Source organism: Gobio gobio (assembly GCF_949357685.1).
Source record: "Gobio gobio genome assembly, chromosome: 11".
Lineage (NCBI taxonomy): Eukaryota > Metazoa > Chordata > Actinopteri > Cypriniformes > Gobionidae > Gobio > Gobio gobio.
The window spans coordinates 56,056,056-56,056,864 of NC_137104.1; positions in this window are offsets into that span (position 1 = coordinate 56,056,056).

Here is an 809-nt window from a genome sequence, read left to right on the forward strand (position 1 = left end):
TTTCTGAATGATCAGGCCTGAATGACAGGGCCTATAGTTACGGGGTGTTTTCTTGAGTTAAAACTCTCTGGTGTTTGAATCCACTCATTGATCTGTGTTCTGAATAAAAGAGTTTGTGGTAGTTGATGTGAGCTCCAGTGGGACTGAAGGAAGAGCTGCAGTCTCACAGTGATGAAACGGATCTGGGTCTGTATGAATGATGCATGAGACGGGCTCCTCAGGCACAGACGGAGAGCTGCCATCCCAACCCTTCTCAAGTGTTGCCCACATCTGCCATCCTCAGCCGGGAAACCAGGAACACGCACAACCGGGAGCATTGAGTTACAGTTTCTCTCAGAGGCTTTGGTGCATCACAACCTGTTCAAACATCACATCATCACATCATCACGTGTGCACATCATCACATCATCATCACATCATCACATCATCACGTGTGCACATCATAAGAAGCCATTTCTCATTCTTTTGAACAAATTGTAAATGCTTCATGCACTTGATGATGTTCATACTGTATGTCTGCTGTCTCCTACATTATCAATTGCTTATTGATTCAGGTTGATCAAAATATATTATACTGGTTCTGTTGAATATGATGTAAAGATCAACCAATGATCAACCAGTTCTCGGAACGAGCTCAGACGTGCATCACATATGGAAAGAATATATATGGACAGAACACAACAGATGGATGGAAGGATGGATAAAAGGATGGGTGGGTGGATGGATGGAAGGATGGATAAAAGGATGGGTGAGTGGATGGATGGATGGATGGATAAAAGGATGGGTGGGTGGATGGATGGAAGGATGGA